Below are 20,758 nucleotides of genomic sequence, written 5' to 3'. Positions count from 1 at the left end.
ATATTAGATGGTACAAGGATAGACTATGTCAGAAATCATGGACCCCTAACCGTACACAAAATACAAGGTTTAAGTTCATCGATGTTATTTTTTTTCCTGTTCCTGTATCTGCTACACCACCTGGATTTCCACCCGTCCTCCCTTCCCACCCCCAAGCACCAGGATGTCCAAGTTACCAAGCTCTATATCCCTGCTTACAGCTTCACCAGAGAGCACCGCAGAACACCTGTCAGGCTGCATTGCACATTTCCAGCTTTCTCCTTCTCTCAGGCTTACACAGAGAAACCATTTGATGGCACCATCCTTTAAAATCATGCTTGGGTCAGAAACAAGAAGGGAAAAAAGCCTGCCAAGGCAGCAGCACTGAACTGCTGGCACTGCTGACGCTGCTAGCACCACCATTCACACAACCCCTCATCTCTTCCTCCTCTTCATTTCAAAGAGTTTCTTATTCCCGCCCCCCACCCCCGTTTCCCTGTGCCTATCTCTATGATTTCCACATATCTCCCCTTGCCTAAATGGCATCCTTCAAGGTTTGACATCAACCACAGAGCAATGCTGGTCATCCTTGGAAGGAGATCTGAACTTCATCGCGGCAAAACCTACCCTCATGTCCCAACAACGGATCAAAACTCACACATTAACCAATTAGAAAAACAAACTATCCAACTGTTTACAAATTGTTTTCTCTAAACAGAGACCAGCAAGAGTGGCCATGGGCACAGTCTTTAAACAGCTCTGACCTCGAGGCTGTTAGACACAAAAGAGTAAAAAAAAAAAATAAATAAAAAAATATTAAGGCAGATCTGCCAACATCTTTAAAAAAAAAAAAAAGGCACCCCCAAATCTAACTCTCCTTCAAAATGAGTTTTAAGGTGACAGGTCTAATGGAAGCAATAAGGATATTTCTAATATTTTCTCAGAGGCACATGCTGATATTTTAATACAGCTCAATTTCTGGAGCATGAGTTTGATCAGTTTTATACCTCAGATTTTTTTTCTGCACAAAGAAAGTGATTTTACAAAATTTTAACTAATCTTTATCTAATCTTTCAGACCGAAATGACACTTTGCTGAAAGCTTAGTTTACATGATTATGCTCATGATATAGACTTTGGATTCACAGAGAGCTTGTCAGGTGAATGCAATCAATAACTAAAGACCAACTGCACAGCACTTGGGCTGCTGAGAAACTACTTGGATTTAAATCAGATGTATACATTCACAGACACACAGAGCAATCTCTAACAAAACTCAAATTAGTCTGCCAATTTACCACAGTCCTCTGAACAACAAGAAAGGAGGTTTTATTTATTATTTCTGCCAGGTTTTCAAATATACTCAAATCTCACTTTCAGTGACCAACCTATGGACATTTGCAGTTGACATATTTTATTGAAAAATGTTCCATTCATCTGGCAACAGCAAACCCCCTGGAGAAAGCTGCCTTTGAGTCTTTTTCAAAAGAAGCAGCAAAATACATTCTGCTAGAAAGGCCAGTAAGTGTCTTAGTAACATTCAAGACCATGGAGAAGCCAGAAACGGTACATGGTGACAGAATATAAAAATAATCTATAGCAGGTCTTTAGGGGCCAGACATAACCCTACCTGCTCTGCTAGGCGGCGAGCAGTAAAACGCGCTGCTACCCTAACTTGTAAAAATATTTTTATTTCTTCAACCGGTGGCAAAGAACAGAAGCTTCTTTATTGAAATCTCCAAAGCTGTTTAAAACACGTACTGGCAAAGCCGCAGGAGAGGAGTGCAGGTGAGGACAGCACGGCAGACTCGCTCCAGACCCCTTCTTGCCTCTGTATTAGGATTCAAGGTCAGAAAACACACGCTGTCTCAACGCAGTACCTTACCTTTATGGAAGCTGAGCCAGATCTCGGCAAAAGAAACTTGGCGCTGGTTTTCAGAAAGCACATGCTGCTTCAGTCCATCTAGCACAGCCTGCCGGGCGCAGGGTGCAATATGGAGTCCATAGGCATGGCACTCCCCCCGCTTACATCTGTTTCTGAGCACCATGTAGCCCACAAACACAACTGTCTACATGCAGGAAGCCAGCAACCTCTTCTTCCCACTTTCATCATGAGCAAAGAGGTCTCGGATGCGGATCCAGCAACACGGAACAAGAAAGAGGAACCTGTTGCTGTTATTATTATTGCTTTTATTTTTGTTATTTTATTGTTGTTATTAATGCTGTTATTACTAGGTGCCCATGCATCTGTGCTGCCTTTATAGGTTTTACACACAGCAGACGTACAAATATAAGAGCAGCTTGAAGAATGAAAGGTCAGCGTGGCATTGATAAAAAACCCCCACCTATTGTATATTAAGAGTACTGAAATCTAGGACCCACAAGTGATGTGCAGACTAAGCAAAGCAAAGAGCCAGGAAAGCAATTAGTGCCGAAGGGTGGAATTACAAAACCTGATGTAATAGATCTTCAAGCAGTGAGAACCACAGAAGCAATGGCTGGAAGGGACCTGTGGAGGTCATCCAGTCCAATCTCCCACTTGGAGCAGGATCACCACCAGCACGAGATGAGGTCATGTTTGGTGACATGATCATAGCCTAGCCAAATCTTGAAAATCTCCATGGATGGAGATATCACAATCTCTCAGGGCAACCAGCTCCCGTGCCACATTAGCCTGGTGTTCCTCATTTCCCATCTGACTTTGGCTACAAGGTGATCCCACACTTCCCCTGGAAAACACAGCAAATCCCAAGGCATGCTGAGGATGAAAATGGCACCACGCCAGCACATGCATCCCAGTGCTTTGATTTCTGCTGTGGTGAACTGGGCAGATCGAGCACTGCAACAGACTTAAACATCATTCTCCAAAATCTGGTTCCTTCCTCCTCAGAGCTTTCGTTTTCAGTTCCTCTCTCCTTACTTGCTCTAGGCCTCACTTACTGCAGTAAAAAGGCCATACAGCATAATTTATAATGCCTGAGAGTGAAATCCCCTAAAAGCCCGAAATGCAGTGTAAGAAAGACTTCAGGCATGCTCGACCCAGAATTTTATACTAGGCAGCTAATGTGGAAATAAATTATGGGTATTTTAATGCTGATAAGAAGTGACCAATGCACAGCCTCTAAAAACAGAGGGGATGGCCACAGTAGAGACTTCTGCTGACATATTTGTTAGAAGATTAAAAAAAAAACCAAACAACCCCAAACACATTTTTAGGGAGCTTTGTATGTGACACAAAGTATAAATACAATTAATGATTTCAGAAATTCCCCATTGCTTGGATAACTTTGGAGGGGGAACAGGGGGTGAGATCAAGAAAAATGAATTTAACACCACAGTGGCCAGTGAACATCCCTCATCTGGCATCTCTGTTCAAATTCATAACAGAATCAGTGTGATATCCCTTGCACTGCTCTCAGAATACACTTCAGCTACAACTTCAAACTGCAGCAAACATCACGCAAGTATAACTATTTTGGGCCATGTAATTCACTTTTTAGAGGAGTTTCATGAACACTTCTGTCAGAAGTGTAATTTTTCCACTGGGAAACAGAACGAGAAAATTGGATTTCAGGCCAACAAGCAGTTAGAAGGTAACAACAGGTTTTGTAAAGCAGCAGTCCTGATCAACGTAGTCTGCTTTTCTAATTTAACTATTCTCATAGTCCTCCTCTATCAGGATGAAGATTAAGAGAATTCTGCAAAGCAACAGATTTACACACTGTAGAACAAAATCAAAGTTATTTCTAGCACTCAAGCATGCGTATTTATCAGAAACCCATGCATAAATGGCTCTTCCTGAAGGAGTTGGCCAACAACATTTAGATTTGAAAATAAGCGAATAAAGCAAACCAGGAAGAAAATTTGGGAAGAGCTAAAAAAAAGTTACTCTGTTAAGTCTTGGGCACAACTTACTTGCTCAAGGAAGCCCCAATTCATTAAGGTACGCAGACATTATTCCCAGCATGAGGAGATTCAGTAAGATGGATATAACCATAAGCATACTTAACTAGGCTGCGTCAGGACCAGCCTAATTTCTGATAATATACACCATGAATGAAAGTTTCATTTAATAAATTAAGAAGAGAAGACTTAGGAGGATCCAGATTTGCATGTTATTTACGGGAAGTACAAATGAGGTGTCTGCAACTGCAGGTCTATTAGAGAGCACGGGCTTGCTCCAGCCCAAATTAGTGCACACTTCTAACCTGTGATGATAACGTATTACACAGAAACGTCCATAAAGGAATTAGCAACAGCAGTGTTACTAACACAGTGAACGTGTATCAGATATGATGTGGTGTATGATAAGTTTCGAGCTAACCTGGGTTATGCAGAAGAACTCACATTTCCTGTTTCCCTGGCACTGTCAACGCAACTGACCAGCCCAAAGGAAAGCTCCCACCGTGGCGTAAAATCACTTCAAGGGAAAATTCAGAACTATAACTTTATAGACTTCTTTTGTTTACACAGCATTAAATAAATCCTCCCACCTCCATCCCGTTACTTCATTCTATGCCTTAAATTTCAGGGCACGTTGCATTTAAACTCGCCATACCAAACAGCAAATGATAATTTTGTCAGGACAAAGAAACACTGCATGAGTTTTAATAAAACAGCTACTTATCACTCCAGACATCCTGTAGATAAAGAATGAGCTTCCCACCCTTGGGGATTATAGTGTGGCCACTTTAAGCAAAGTCTTGATTATTTGCCTTCCCTGGAGAGAGACAGATAAAGAGAAAGAAAGAGAGGGCTGTCCCAGTTACACAATGTGCATGGACCACATCCCTATGAGGTAATTCAAGTCTATTTTTAAATACTCGGACATATTTATATTTCAGAGGTCACATTTAATATTTCAAGAAGTGTTCTGTGCCTGGGAGGAAGAATAAAATAAAACTTGGGGTCTTTGTCAGCTAAACATTCCTGAAAACTTAGCTTAACAAGCTGCAAATCCAATCTGACCATTACCGTATGAATTCCTCACTAAAGACAGAGGTCTTGAAGAGACACAGCCTGTGGCTATTTTTCTTTAAAAAGGCAGCAGCTACCTTTTATAGTTACTGTATAAATCAAATAGAAATCAGAGGGTTATTTCAAGATTCAAATATTGTCTACAAAACCAGGATTTTTGTTCACAGAAACAGGATTTCAGAAGCCTTTGAATAGAAGAGATATTTTAAGACTAGTTTTGTACTTTTAATATTAATGGTTAGATTAAAATTAATAAATAGCTTTAGTGGACACTTATTAAATCCAACCCTTTCAGGGTTTAGCTAAATCCATGTGTTTTAAAGAAAAAAAATCCTATTTAGAAAGAAGCATTTTCCAGTATACATCAAAGGATTCTGTACTTTAAAACATAAGAAGTTCCCACTGAATACGCAACACTTCCTACATAACAAAAAGCTCCAATGAGATCAGGAAACACTCAGTGAAGAATGGTTCCAAAGAGAAAAAATTTTTACTTCCATTAACTCCAGACCAAACCCAAATTTTGAATTTTTTAGTGACCATTACGTTTGTGTTCTGTGATATCCACTGGGCTATAGCAGAGTTTCGGGCACACCTTGGGGAGCTGCTTTCATCTGAAAACCCATAAATGGAGCCCGCGATCAATAAATGCTTGAAGTAACAACTCCTGTCTCTCACTCTGCCTTTAATACCAACTGAAAGGAATTGAGGCAGGAGGCTGACTCATGGCTCATTCACATGCATTTACACGGAATTATCTGTCTGGAGCTGTTCTAGATTTACCATCACCACATCCATTTACAGCGAGGTGTTAACTTTTCTAGGCTTGTTTTGTCAGAGTTCAGATGTAATGACCACAGAGGGCCAAACAAAAGACATTCAAAGTGTTCAGGTAGTCTGGATTCCCAGACTTTTTCAGAGAATGACAAAACCTTAATCAAATGAAAGTGAGATTTGTGTTCTAGGAGGGATTTCGGATTTTCAAGTTTCCATACAGTACAGCTTCTGACTGTTACCACTGGAAAACATCAGAGCTTCAGGCACTCATATCCTAAACAAAACCAATGAAAAAAACTTACAAATGGTAAGAGCCTGGAAGGGTTTGGAAATGTGAGAGAACAGAAGAAAAATCTAGCGTTTCTTTATATATTTTCAGCTGTTGGGAATCTTTGGCTTTCTTGGGGCTAAAGAGACAAGTAAAAAACACATTACCTCTGATGTTCCTTCTTACATTCTGTACCGAAAATATTAGCAATATACTTTGAAGACACTTCAGTCTAATGACTTATTTCATATAAGCAACACTGGGACAAGGGAGAGGACAAATGAGAAGCTTTGCAATACCATTTGACAAAGTTTCCAACATGAAAATCTGATACGGTTGTATCTCACACTAAAGTGATGTCTTATTTGTTGATGACGACTTTCAACATTACTTGTTACCCTGCTGAAAACTTGGCTTGGCAATGACACAGCAGACAAAGAATTCAAGAATAGTTAAAAACAGCTCTTTGATTATCTGTTAGTATTGTACAAGAGTTGTGAAGCTCACAGCCATTTGATTTTCACTTGTTATCCGAGTAATTTAATGCCCCACTTGACTGTCCAATACCTGCACATAACATAAGTTTAAATGCTTTGGAACGATTATTGGCTAAGACCTGTTCGGCATTCAGTGTTGCACCTTGTCTCATACCACCATTATGGATACTGAACACATGAGGCTTACACAGCGTTTGCAAACCACCACAAGGAACATTACATTTGTCAACATTTACCAAACTGTCCAAGACACTCAGACACTCACCACTGCTAAAGAGGAAGGGAGGAGGCTGGCACAATAAAGTCATGGTTCCAGAAGATGGTCAATTGAGTTTTTTGGATACCTATTACTGAATCAAAAAATGTTTCAACCAGCTGATAGAAAGGGCTAGACCATTACAAACCAAGATCTGAAGGGGTTACTTTGTCCCAGGAAACTGTTAATTAAATGCCTGTCCTCCCACCGCCAGCAAAAAGCCAACATAAACATTATTACATACTCTAGCTAATGTGAAAGAAATACAGAGCGTATTCATGCCTGACCGGGATCAAAATCCCACTGCCAAGTCATTCAGTAGTCTGCGAGTGTTTCTGGGATTGCAAACCCTGGCCCAAGGATCCAGTGCCTCACTGCAAAATACTCTACAAATAGTTTCCTCATGTCCTTACAGCGTACTACAAATCATCCTCTTACAAAGCAAATGTGCCTCACAGGCCCATCAAATCAGCAAATGCCAAGAGGTCACACGGAAAGCGGTGTGCTTTTTTGTTTGTATTCTGCCTGCCCTTTCTCTTGGTAACCGCTTTTTATCTGGTACATTCATAGAATTTTACAAAAACTAATTTCTGTCAGCTTTCCGCATTTTACCAGAAACAGGCCTCGCTGCTATGACCAGCTTCCTCAACACACTTACTGTCACACATCTGTGCAAGCTTCCTCTGCTTCACCCTCAGCACCACCATGGTTGGTCCCCATCCTTTCCTCCATGGTTTGCTTCCTGATCCATGCAGTACTTCCAGCTCTGCAGCTACGCAAATGCTATCCCTTTTCTCCATTGCTACAACTAGATGAGCTCCTCCCTTTTATCTCGGGATATTTCCCACACCTGAGGTTTCCCCATTGTTCTTTTTCCCATTCTTTCCACCCTTCCTTTGTCAGGCATAATCCTTTGTAGCACTTGGGCAATTTCCATTTTCCTTCATCAGCCACCTGCAGAGAACCTGGATCAAATTGGTTTCCTTCCCTTAGACAAAGTCCCCGGTGTACCTATTGTCCAGCTACCATACTGTCATTAGCTAATTATGCCTCATTTCATCCAGGCTGAGAGGAACGTGCTGCAGTACTTGCCTGGTAAGCTGCACGCACGTTTGCATGCAGCCATCCCAAGAAGTGACACCTGTATTTAAGGGCTGAATAGCGCCCGGGGTTCACACACCTCGTGTGTGACACATTGCCACCATCAACACACTGAAGAGCTGAACACCCTGGGGCACAGCTGAAAACACTTGGGTGCAAGGATTTGCTGTTGATCACCAGCTCACAGAGAAACCTAGGAGCGTTCCTCTTTGCGCTAGAACAGATTTATGTATTACACACACAATTTATCAGAAGTTTGTCTTATCATTCATATAGACTTGCTTTTAGTTATTTCAGGCTCCTTATGGGCCAAATGCAAGCATCTGAGGCACTCTGTTCCTTACTTTCTGATAATTTTATACACACATGTTTTTTAACTTACTGTTAAGTATTTAAGTCTTTAACACACTTGTAAGGAAATAGTTACTATTTGCAAATGCTAGAGCATTTGGGAGCACAAAACTGTTCTTCTAAGTACAACTTCATTGCTACTTTACACAATACCATTACTAATCATGAAGTTTTTGTTTCCTTACTTATTAATGGAAAACAGACTTTTTCCAATGGCAACAGTCAATGTGCATTATTATCTTAGCGTTTATCCAAACTCTATTCATAAACTAGCTTTCAAATGAAGAGGAAAAATAATTTTCACAGACAGCTTTAACCACGTTACACTTCTGTTAGCACTGTGAATTAAAAAAAAGAAAAAAAAATAATTCACAAACTGTGTCAGGAAGCTTCTCTCGCTGACAGGCGTTCCCTAACAGGACTTCTGGAACCTGACATATTAGACCACGTTCCCATGAATGCTTTGAGCCCTTTATTAACCTAGTGCCACAGCTGCTTTATTTAGATACTAGCACCCTACAGAAAGCTTACCAAGCGTTTTCCGAAAAGCCTGAAATTTCAAATTAGCCAAAGAATGCCCTTGCCTGGTTGTTAAGAGGCAAAGCTAGTTGGGAGAAAGCTACTGCTGGCTTGCTTTAGTGGAAGGTGCATCTGCTAACAGCAACGCACTCCAATACTGGAGCTTGAGGAGGAGAAACGAGGAAGGAGGAAAACTTGCAAGCAATGTACACTCAACTTTGCCTATGAAGTCAAATTAACAACTTCTTAAAAATCACACCTAGTGATTAAATTACTAGTACCACAACTGCTACCATAAATTTGTGGATCAAATGTGACACCAGCTGAAGTACTCCTGCAACTTTTATTTTCTTTAAATATAGGGAGCAGATGGAATGTAATATAAAGCCCACACCCCTACTCTAAAACAGAGGGAGGATCATTAAAAATGCACACACCTCCATTCTGAGCAGACAAGAGCATACAGAAAGTGCGTGGTCTTACTGGAAAGATAAACAGCTGGATTTAGTTGCTTCCATTAACCAATGACCCACTTGTCAAACATAAGCTGTAGATTTAAAAGAGTGATTACATGAAGCCTCTTATACTAGACAAAAAAACCCCTAGCTGTGAAATCAGACCAAGTCTGAAAATACTTGAGTGCAGTCAATATTGTTCTTTTAGACAGACACAAGACAGGAACCAGTTATTCTCTTTAAAAAGGGTAATATAATGTAAGGGTGTTTCCTATAGTGCCGTTCAGAAGGTGTTTATCCCATGCAGCCCACTCAGGTCATTAGCGGTGAGCCAAATCCAGGCATCGTATAAGAGGATGAAGCTCTCATGGAAGCCACCGCATAAACCTTAGTGTGGGGGCACTGCCAGCTTCCTTCTGTGAGGAACTGGTATTCAGAGAGAAGTAAAACTGGCACTCCCCACAATAAATGGTAACCACGACATCTACCTGGCCTATCTTATCACTCAGAGAGGATTTTTAAGGGGGGTTGTGGCTGTGCACGCTTTGGTGGCAGATCTGTGGAGTACTGTGTCCAGCTCTGGAACCCTCAGCACAAGAAGGACATGGACCTGTTGGAGCAGATCCAGCAGAGGGCCACGAAGATGATCAGAGGGCTGGAGCACCTCTCCTATGAGGACAGGCTGAGAGAGTTGGGGTTGTTCAGCCTGGAGAAGAGAAGGCTCCAGGGAGACCTTAGAGCAGCCTTCCAGTACCTGAAGGGGGCCTACAGGAAAGCTGGGGAGGGGCTGTTTGCAAGGGCGTGTAGTGATAGGACGAGGGACAATGGTTTTAAACTAGAGCAAGGTAGGTTTAGATTAGACATTAGGAAGAAGCTCTTTACAATGAGGGTGGTGAGACACTGGCACAGGTTGCCCAGAGAGGTGGTGGAGGCCCCATCCCTGGAGACATTCAAGGCCAGGCTTGATGAGGCTCTGGGCAACCTGATCTAGTTGAAGATGTCCCTGCTTAGTTCAGGGGAGGTTGGACCAGATGACCTTTAAAGGTCCCTTCCAACCCAACACATTCTATGATTCTATCTCCAGATGGGGCTCTTAAGGCTTGATCCAGCTGCCACTGACTTCGCCCATGTGTCAGTGCCTCCCACCACGTGCCTGTTTCTGTGCCTGCTCCAGGCTCAGGTAGGAACAAATGTGCAAGATGATGCAGATGATTACAACATTTGGGCTTGAGTGCAAGCCCTGAGTTAACAACAGAGGAAACATAGGAAGGACAACAAATTATAGGTCCCCAGACACTGAAAACCTCTAATTTTGCCACCTTGTAAAGCAACAGCAGAGCACACAACAGTGGCCTTCCCACACTCTACCTAAGGCTAAACAAGTCTCTAAGAAGGCTGAAGAAGCCATTATTCTAAGCAACGTTTTTACTGTAAGGACAACTTATACAATTAAATGTGTGTTTGCTTCCACCTGACCTCACTAGCGTGCTGCCAGCGACTCACGCTTTACTGTGACTCAGCGTACAGGGTGATTTTCTGGAAGATGCAGATCATGGAGCAACTTAATTATATAAGAATCCCAGCAGTCAGCTAATGAAAACCAAAGCTTCCAGCCCCGGTGATTGCAGACAAATATTGGAAAAATGCTAATCCTTGGATTAAGAAAAAAACAAACAAGCAAATCCAAGAAACAAAGCCAGAAAAGCCAGCAACAATCACGCCTCGCCCCCCTGAAACCCATCCTTAAAATAAAGTGAAAAATTTGAATTAGCTCTTTCAAGCCTTTCTTTCCCCTTGGGCTCCTAGCAGGCAGGGTGGGTTTCTGGGAGCCTGTCCACCCCCTGGAGTTCACTCTGCCGCTGGATGCCCTGAGCAGCGCAGCTCAGCATCGCAGCGCCTGACGTGCAGGTACCTGCTGCAGCAGCAGCAGCAGAGGCGAGGCCAGGTAGTCTACACGGCACCGACCATGCCACAGGACAGGGACGCATGTACTTCATAGAAAAGAAGGTACAGGTGGGAACACAGCCATGGCACTCCGAGCTCGGCATGCCTCCCATCCCACCTGCAACAGCATTTTGGTTTGTAGCTCAGTTCTTTGTCACGTTCCTCAGCAGCACTTGGGAGCCACCACTGCATGCAGTCACCACTGTGCCACCCCAGCCTTCTCTCCCCATCTTCCTTTTACGCTCCTCCATCTGCATTCCTTTCTCCATCTCTCCTGCCTTTGCCTTTCCTTCCCTGGATGAAATCTAGAGTTACAGAGCTACTGACTGACTTTGCTGTTAGCGCTTTCTGGACATCGAAGTGATCAGCAAGCGATCACACTCACAGTCAGTATCATGACCACACTAGCAAGACACAGGCTACTAGAAAAAGGTCCTCTGTTTCCCTAACAGATCCAGCCTGATGGCAGATTTGGGGTAACTGCACAGACTCAAGGTATGTCCTGCTCATGTTTGCAAGATTAGATTTATAAAATCTAGAAACTGCTTTGATAAACGACACAGTTATTTTTATACCATCTGGGTGCGCTACCAATACTTGACACGTTTGACAAGGATTAATATTTTTTTGAGGTCCTTAAAAAAAAAATAACAGGACTTTTTTGCTGCTGGAGCAGAACTCAAATCATTGCTTGAATCACCTTTCGATAAACATTCTCCGGTTTTTTAAATGAAGCACCATTGATAGGCAAAACGCAGAAGGCAGCAAAAGACAACTAGAAATAAGGGTATCATTATTTTTTTATATTGTTGTATGTTGTCACAGCTTCTACACTCATGGCACAAGCAGCAACATTGTGTAACCTCTGAACAGTCATATTCTATATAAAATGAAAAAAGGCTCTGTTAACATTTTGAGCACAAAAGGTACTGGTGGCATGAAAACAGTGTCTTTTCCTCATTACAGTAGAAAATGAGGTTTCTATTTAATAAAAACCCCAACCACAAGGCTATGTGTTTTTGTAACTGTGAATGTATGTCAGTGCTGTTGACAGCTTCTGCGTTGGAAAGGATCTCATTATTAACGCTGAACAAAACCACACGTTATCTTTTTGAAAAGCAAAGTTACGTTCCTGATGAGTCAGCCACTTTGCTGAGCTCCTGTGGGATAATTTTTGCTATGGGGCACTGAAAAAATAAATATCACCCCAAAGTTCAGAATATTTTCAGACAGCACCATAAAAGGCTATCCAAGCTACCCAATTCCTAAGTTAAAAAGGGAACGGGGCTGGTGAGTGCGCAGCCATAAACAAACATTCCACTTCGGTTAACTTTGCTCGCTTAGGTTCAGGATTTAGGTCTCCAGTTTTCTCATGTTGGATCAAAATCAGCTATAAAGCGGCCGTGTCCCATGCAGGACTGACCCCTAAAGAGATGTCCTCCACTACATTCTGGGGGACCTTGCGGTGTTTCTACAGAAAGAAAATGCTTTCAGAGCAGTCTGCTCGGTCCAGAAGTTCACCAATTTCATACTACTTAAGAAGGTCTAAAGCTATAAATGTCCCTTAATAAAGTCACATCTTCTTTGGTGGACATTAAGAGGACCAGTTTAGGGAAACGAGCAGTGGGGAACTGAGTGGGAAACGGAGTGCTCTTAGCTAGAAGTAGTATTTTACTCTGCACCAGTGCTGGTGCTGGAAGGTAGGGAGAAAGAAGCGAGAGGAAGTACTTTAGTCTGCCTGCTTTAAGTACTTGTATGCAGCTTCTGCATGAATGACCAGAGAACATTTGTTTCTTTGCAAGAAAAAGAAAAGCTTGTATGGGTCTTTTTCTGAACACCTCATGAATTGGTAGTTCATCATACAAACATACCTTTTTTGTATATATATATATGTGTGTGTGTGTGTATACACTTTTTAAAAATACATATTTGTTTTCTATCTCAAAATTATTGAAATATAACAGATCCCAGAACTGCTTTCTAATGTTAGGGTATATTGTAAGTATTTTAGTGATAATACATCAAGCAAGGAATTGTAACTGCCAAAAGCCCAGTGTAAAAGGTATGAAATTCCTTGGATGTTCCAACACCATTCCTCATGCTGTTGTCCATATAGCTTAACACCATGAAAAAGTATGCCCATTTGTCAGGCTCAAAGGCACCGAAACCAGATCAGAAGGTTTCCTGAGTGGAGGCCGGTACATAATAGCATGTTACATGGATTTGGCTTTTGCAATTGTAATAGCTCAACTAATTCTCTAGCAATATAATGAATCTCTGGTATTAGAAGGCTGATAGATAGATCTTTATTTTGACGTATAATAGGCCATAAGGACTAAGGGATTTGGAGACGAAAGGCTACACAGTAAGCAGCAATCCATGGGGAATATGCTGGAAAACTATTTGTTGCTTCATGGAGAGGGTTACCCGTTGCAGGAAATCTGCATGTGTCAGATAAATCCTATTAGACAGGTAGGATGCAGTCTGCTTTTATAAATGTCCATTTTGTGGCTGCACATTATCTCAACACTCACAGTTTTCCTTAGATTTCCTGTTGTTTCAAAGTACTTGTGACAACACCAGTAAAACCACAGTGACTTTAGGTGACTTTAAGCAGCAGCACTGCTCTGTGCAAGAGTAGGAAGTGATTGATGAAACCCACCGTGGCTCAGCACGGGGCATTGCCCCGCAGCACTTCCATCTGCACCACCTTCACGGGAAGGAGTGTGTCCACAGGGGGAGGACGTTTTACATTTTCCTCGTTCTTGCTTTCAAGGTGCCTCTTCTAGTCTAGAGCTATTGCTTCATCCTTGAGGCGTACAAGCCTCTTTCAGCTCTAAATTATAGATTTCTGTTCTTCTCCTGAGAATCTCCAGGTGCACTCAAGCCCTGCGTAGCTTCTAATTGCTGCAAAAGTAACTCTTCTCTCACAGCCTGACGAATCTGAACTCTTTGGCTCTTCTTTTAACTCTCCCTCTCCCAGTGTCAATCTCTTCTCCTTACCTGCCTCTGTGCCAGAGAACATAGGCAATTCTTGTATTTCCCATAGAACTTACCCTGAATAATTTCTCACGTCTATCATGTATGTGGCAAAATCTTTCTGCAAACATTTTTAAGGTTTTTTTCCAGGGCATTAAATAACTTGGAGCAAATCCCTAGTTTTACTGTGAAACAAGTCTTTAAAATATCTCAGACAAACGTTTTTACTTTTAACTACAAAGCACAAAGAAAGTATCAACGCAAACTGAGATGACTCCTACCTCCAAAGTTCGCATTTGTATGCTGCAACAGCTTTTCAAGCCTTAGCAGAAATGCAGGAGTATGTTTTCAAATGAAAGTTCTTCGTTAGGCAGCCCTAGCATCATTTCAGTGCTACGCGTATTTTCAGCACTAGCTATGAATGAAGAAACCCCACACTGTATCGCAAACCACTAATGCTGCAGAGCATTCCTTGCCGGGGGAAAAGGCACGTAGAGTATCCAGCACAGCCCGGTGAGCCCTGTCAGTAGTGAATCTCTTCAAATAGGAGGTTTATTACCGGGTATCCTACATTCCATTTGGGCAACAGTGAAGATTTCTTGTTTCAGAGCACAGATGCAGCAGCAATGACACCAGGGGAACAAGCGATGGCAACTGCCGGGTGCCCGGATCCGTTCCAGGCGCATCCTTTCCCAAGGCTTTCTAAACATTGCCACCTTGTGGGCCTCCCGTCTCCTCCTGCCACCCATCTCCGCTCGCCACAGGTGACTCCCTGCGCAGACGCCACAGATGCCATGCCGGAGGCCGGACAATTGAAATTAACATCCAACTTGGGTGGGATGCGATTTAAAGGCCCGTAGTCAGGGATCAAAAAAAAAGGACAGCACCTTACAAATTCTACTTGAAATCAATTACTAACCCTGTACAGTGGCGCTTGCTGTAGTTTGCTCTTTTCCCACTTAACATTATAAAGGTAGCACTAATAATGTGCAGAAGAGCTAACATTTAACAAAACAAAAGCAAGAATACAATTTCTCAAAGCTCCCAAACAGAAGGAAAGAAGTTAAATTCACTGTCTACCTTTAGTTTCCCTTTTTTTAAATTATTTCTTTCTGCCAGCATTTCCTTCTTACTCCAGTCAAAAACCCACATTATTTCCAAAAAGTCTGTGGCATCTAGTTTACCTTTCATCAGTTCTGCTTCATGAATGAGTAATTCCTGATGACTTGAATCTATTAATTACACAGTCAAAGATGTTGCAAATGAATATCACTTATTATTGATACCAAACTTATCTAGCTACTGCGTTATAGACATCAAACACAAGTTCTTGTGTACTTGCTCAGTCTCTAGCACTATAAAAACCACATACGAACACACAAGCATACTTACTTTGAGCATCCAAACACTTTCCCTGGTTGCCGGCTTGAACTATTCCTTGCAGCAATTTGGTACTAGAAAAAAAAACCATGAAAACCTTTAGTTCAACAAGCAAACAGGAAAAAAAGCAACCCCTCACTGAATGGTCTTTGTCTGTATCGGTTGGGCAGTGATGCAATAGCCGTATGCTAAAAGTGAAACAAGAGGAGAAGTCCTTCATTACAATACCCTAATTCAGGGGTGTTCACAATGGTTCACTGTCTAACACATCTGCACAACAATCAGATGTCCCTCTGATATAGTAGGAAATCTATGAGGTCCCTTATGCAGTGCTACATTCAGAGTTTATTCATAATTGCCAGGCCCGTTGCTGTTTCTTCATCTGACCAGGCTTTTTTGGAGCACAGGCAATCAGTTATGACCGTTGTGTCATGCAACTGGGGCCTTGCTGCGCTTGTCCATACAGCTTTTCAGAGGAAAAAAAAATAAATCCACCATTGAAAAACACATGAACTGGTACCCCGCAACTATGCTTTTGCCAATACAACACAAAAACACTGGCAATCCTCTGAAGTGTCTCATTTAGCAATGAAGTCATGATGCTGCCCACTTGTAGCAGCCACATTATGGCCCGTTCCTTTCTGTGTTTCTAGATGTGATTGCCTGCAATTGCTAGATTTGTCCTCACATCCATTCTCCCAAGTCCTGCATCACAGGCTCCAGAAACATAAGCAGGAGCAGCCATATATGGGTTTTAATTTGTACCGTGAATTACATACTAGCGTTACGTGGCTGAGTTTCTTAATTCACCTTCTCAGTCAGCAGGAAATATCATTCCTAGCAGGTAAATAATGGTTTACAGTCAGACCAGGGCTCTCGTTATTGCTTGTTTTGCATTCCTAGTCAACTAGTTGAGACAGCCCAGCAGGGAGGGGTATTCCAAAGGCATCTATCTCTGCATAACAGCATGAAATTCCACCAAACAGGAGCCCAGTGGGGCTTGGATTGAATCAGGACTGAGGGATACAAGAAGCTCTCACAGGTGAATTTATATTCATCATAAACCCTGTTTTAAGAGAAGGAAAACATAAAGCAATTCCCACTCCAATTCATTATCATCTGGGAAAGGTAAACAGACCTTTAAAGATGGCTTGTCTAAAGGACTGGATCCCAGCTCCAGGAGCTGTGACTCATCCTGGCAGAGAACTTAGGAAGGCTGCTAGCAGACTGGAAGGATGAAGCTACCTTAAAGCCAAACCAGAATGAGAATTTGCTATTAAAGATGTTATTGTTTCATTTCTTTGAATCTCTCCAAGCCTCTTAAGCTTTGCTTTTCAATATGCTCTTTTTCGTCCATTTTTTTAATGCGGAAAGTGATTCCAGCACAGCTGACAAACCTCAGGCATCCTACTGGCAAAGGAACAGCAAACCCATCATGGTATATTGGCTTTTGCTCAAGTAGACACCCCCCTGCCCCCCAAAACTTAATCTGGGCTCTAACAACACTACTCCAATAACTTGTAAGGATGCGACACTCTTAAAATGATGGTTAGAAGTAGTAATCCTGCATTAGAAGGTATTGACCAGAACTTTAACAGGCAACAGCAGTGGAGAGACACAGTGATTTCCCTTCGAAATGCGAGACTTAATTTGCTCATGGAACATTTTCTGTACTACACTTTGAGGAGAGTGATATTTATGGCATATTGAAGACAGAGAGAACCATTTCGTTGTCTTCAGTAAGTGGAAGGTTTGAGAGTGACTTGAATAACACTACACTGAACTTCATTTGCATAGTCTTAAAAAAGAAAAAACAGAAGTCCTCACAGCAGAGACTCCTAACACTTGAAAACTGAGGATGATGTACCTCTTTGGTTTGATCTGTACGTGTATCTCAGCAACAGCTCCTGACTTTTTGCCTGGTTACAGGTACTTACCTGAGGTACAGGGCGCAGTGCGATGGCTACGGCCAGATGAGATAATTAGCACTTGCGTGCTGCTGTGTGCAGTAGCACTGCCAGGTCTCCACCTGCTCCGTAAGCCATGCCAACACCTCGACCTGTACTTCTGGCTTGAGATGCCGGAGTGGCACCCAGGCAAGGGAGTGGTAGGAAACATTGGATCATTAAGGTGGAATTTAATTTAGGTGGACAAAGGAATTCAGTAGAGGTCCTAGTTAGTGGGTGTGAGGAAGGGTAACGATGGGGAGCTGGAATCTTCTTTGGAAGGGTGGAGGGATAAAAGTGTACAATGAGAACAAGGGGGAGGAAAGGATGCCATATTTCTTCCCACTACATGCCAGGCCATGCATAGCTCTCAGCTGCAGACATTGGCATCACGTCAACGCTCTACATTAGCCAGTGACTGCAATTCGGTTCCTCAGAATTCCCCAACAGAGGGGGTTCCCATCTCCTAAGGGGTAACCTACAAAGACATCTAAAGAACTTACTCCTTCCACACTGGTACACATAGGAAAAAGGTCAAGGGGTAAAAAGCAAGAGGATAAAGATCTAAAGAATCCCAAAAATGCAAAAGATCTTAAAACAGGGAGAAAACAATACTACTTTAAGAACAATTTAAAGAGGAATCTCAGAAAGTCTCATAAAGTGAAGCAGGTAAGAAAAAAGGATTACACATTTTTCAAACTAGGAAATCACAATTTGTTCAATGTTTTAAAGTCACACATAGCTGCAAGTTCCCTGTACTATACTATCTGTTCCCCTGATGGGGATTGTGCTGGGAGAAATGGGGCCAGTATTTACTAGAAAATGTTATAACAGAATTGGGCAGATTTTGCTAATAGCTGATGACTACTCACACAGTGCATTCAAGTTATGCCCCTCCTACAGTCCACTCCTGCAACAACTCGTGTCACCCTGCTGGAGCAACAGCCAGGAGGCCAAGCCCAGCCGCAGGGGTCAGACTGGTGGGCCACTGGTTTCCAGTTGGGTGTTCAAAAAGTCTCTCAGGGACTTGCTTCTCCAGGCTATGGACCTACGGCTCTGTAGCCTATGCTTGCCACTTTCTCAGATGAGGTTGAGTTACACAACCTGCTGTTGATTCTAGTGTGTGCTGCTGGTGGCCTTGGATGGGTTTGGCAGACTCTTGCTGTCTGGAGTTTATGGGAACTTGGGATGTTCAGTGGACCACTGTTCTTCAGGGTTTCTCTGGTCTTGGAAGGCTTTCACCTGTTCCCTCTCAGCACCTACTTCTCCCTGTGAACTTTTTTTCTGGTAGCCATTGCTACATCCATAAACTTAGTTACCTGTTAAACCCGTTCACAAAAAGTGACACAGAAGGGGCTTCTATGACAACATGCCTTGAAATTCTGAAAAATATTGATTTAATTCTGAATGAAAATGGACTGAAAAAAGAAAAAAAACCAAACAAAATAAGGATTGGACAGGAGGGATATGAGAAAGCAAGCTGAAAGCCAAGCAACTAAGTGAAAAAAAGTCAGTAAATCAAAGAATCTGCAGAAAACAGGATACAATACCTTCTAGAAGCACATCATAAACTCATACTATGAAAAGTAGTACCCACAGCTGTAAGTTTGAAGGACTGAGGAGGAAGAGTTAGGACAGAATGTTATTAAGGTGATTTAAATCAAATGCCTTCTAGTACATTTCATGACATATTTTCAAAATTTTGTTGCAGGGAGCTGTACGACCCATGTGGGTACAGAGCCCTGACTTCTGCTACTGTGTCTCAGTGAACTGGGTGCTTTCTACCGTACTGCACAGATCTTTTTTCCGTCCCCCACCTGCCAAGGGCTGGGAATGTGATGCTGCATGAGAACAATTTGTAATATAGGCTGACAGTCACCTATTACTGCTTCAAATATCCTCAGCAGTTACAGAAAACAACTTCAAACCCAACTTATTTTTAGCAACTGAAAGAATTCAAGCAAACCCCTTGTGGCTGCTATCCAGGCATTTGCTGAGTGGAGAACAGCTTGACAAATTACAGAAATGGACAAACTCAGAGTGTAAATCAGTAAACAGTGCATATCACTATTTACGTATGCTTTCCTGTTGAAAGGATGAATTTAAAGATTAAGGCTTTCAGCATCAAAGGAAAGAACGGCTGCTTTTATGAACTGTGCATGAATCACAAAAACCAAAACAAAAACCCCCATACACTTATAACAGTTGTGCAGATTTCTCAACTTACTGTTAACTACCAGCCCAACCCTACGCTGTCTCACTGCTCCCCGGTAAGTCCTCTGCCCCTATTCACGGCCAGGCTCTGCAGCAGTATATGGAAGGCACAAAGACACAGACTGAAAGCAAAGAAATCAAGTAACAGACCTGAGTTTAGTGCTATTCTCCAACTCCAAACCTGTGAGAAATACCCTAGTTTGACCTGGAGTGCTTCACAAGGAAGGCAGTCCCAGAAGACACGAGACACTGCCACCGAGCACATGACAGAGCTTCCCACCTCTTTTCCTCTTGCCATTTCAAACACAGCTTTGTCCCAGCGCTTCTGCTGCTCTGCCAGGGCTCTGATTGCAAGTCATCTATTGGCATGAAAAAGGTCCCAGAGACTTCTTATAAAACTCTGTTCCCTCCCACTCATTTACAAAGCAACCAATCTTTTTTTGGTCATTTACATATAAAGTAAATCCAAGCATGTCCTACTTAATGACTTAGTAGGAAAGAACATGCATCCTTTCTCAGAAAGACTTCTTCTAACCCTGCTTGGGAAGCCACTAGGTTTTTCTCCCCATAGAGCAGTGAACCAACTTCTGTCATTTTTGTTGTCCTCTCCCATCCTCAACTTTTTGTAAACTGGAGTTTCCAAGATGCAGGTGCCTTAGAGAGAGTGTTGGGTTCAAAGCTCCAGCCGACTGCAGTGTCACACCTACCTTTGCGCAGCAGCCTGCCTGCCTGCCCTCCTCCTGCTAACGAGCACCTTCCCTGCCCTCCTGCCCAGTAACTTTGAGGCACGGTAATTATCTTTCAACTTGAAAAGGGTGTAACAGAGCTCAGTTCATGGGATTTTAGTTAGTGTGACAGATTTGGCACACTTTTTTTTTGGCATAACAAGCAATGCCAAACCAGTACATCAAGCAGTAGGTGGCAGACCTAATAGGACAAACAGAGGAGAATGTGTATTTGTCACTACTCTGTCAGAGCAGCAAGCTGACACATTACACTTAGCTCCATTTCAACCAAAAAAAAAAAGTTCATCTCTGCACCTTTTTGAGAAAACAATATTTTTTTCAATTATTTGAGGCATCCTTTTGTTTAAACTTTAGTTCAGAGTCATTGATG

The 20,758-nt window shown here is 42.3% G+C and overlaps 1 protein-coding gene across 2 annotated transcripts in view; it reads right to left on the bottom strand.

The window, feature by feature from the left end:
• MAPRE2 (microtubule associated protein RP/EB family member 2) overlaps nt 1–20,758 on the bottom strand; it is a 105,335-nt gene that overhangs the window by 62,511 nt on the left and 22,066 nt on the right. For both annotated transcript variants that reach the window (XM_074576979.1, XM_074576978.1), the window contains one exon: nt 15,495–15,556. The gene's annotated coding sequence lies outside the window, so the exon portion shown is untranslated. The remainder of the gene's footprint in view (nt 1–15,494; nt 15,557–20,758) is intronic.

Source organism: Larus michahellis, chromosome 2 (genome assembly GCF_964199755.1).
Source record: "Larus michahellis chromosome 2, bLarMic1.1, whole genome shotgun sequence".
NCBI classification, from domain to species: Eukaryota; Metazoa; Chordata; class Aves; order Charadriiformes; family Laridae; genus Larus; species Larus michahellis.
The sequence above is the reverse complement of the archived record's forward strand: the minus strand, read 5'-3'. Positions and strand labels throughout refer to the sequence as shown.